At 53.2% G+C, this 506-nt stretch overlaps 1 protein-coding gene across 2 annotated transcripts in view; it reads right to left on the reverse strand.

Annotated features, from left to right (window-relative positions):
- Positions 1 to 506, reverse strand: part of Kcnh1 (potassium voltage-gated channel subfamily H member 1) — a 348,705-nt gene that overhangs the window by 89,387 nt on the left and 258,812 nt on the right. The window lies entirely within an intron of this gene.

Here is a 506-nt window from a genome sequence, read left to right on the forward strand (position 1 = left end):
CGCTTCCCTTTGAAGCTTCACAAGCCAGGCCTCCATCGTCTACAACTCTTTCAGCATAACTGTTCCAAGCTCCACAGCAACAAACTGAGCATGCAATAGCTTTCCAGCCCAAACACTTCCACAGTCCTCCCAAAAACACCAAGCTCAGGTCTGTCACAGCAATATCTTGCTCTCTGGTACCAATTTCTGTTCTGGTTTGTTCTTCATTGCTGTGACAAAATACTCCGACTACTACCAAGCTTTGGCGAGGAAAGGGTTTATTTAGCTTACAAATCCTGGGTCACAGTTCATCCAGGAGCCCAAGGTAGGAACTCAGGGCAGGAACCTGGAGGCAGGGGCCAGGGGAGCAAGCCAGTAAGCAGCACTCCTCCATGGAGCACAGGCCATGGAGGAGTGCTGCTTACTGGCTTGCTCCCCTGGCCCCTGCTCAGCCTGCTTTCTTATGCAACACCTGGCCAGGGGTGGCACCACCCACAGTGGGCTGGGCCCTCCCACATCACTCATCA

This window comes from Nannospalax galili, unplaced genomic scaffold (assembly GCF_000622305.1).
Source record: "Nannospalax galili isolate Female #2095 unplaced genomic scaffold, S.galili_v1.0 scaffold648, whole genome shotgun sequence".
In the NCBI taxonomy this organism is placed as follows: Eukaryota; Metazoa; Chordata; class Mammalia; order Rodentia; family Spalacidae; genus Nannospalax; species Nannospalax galili.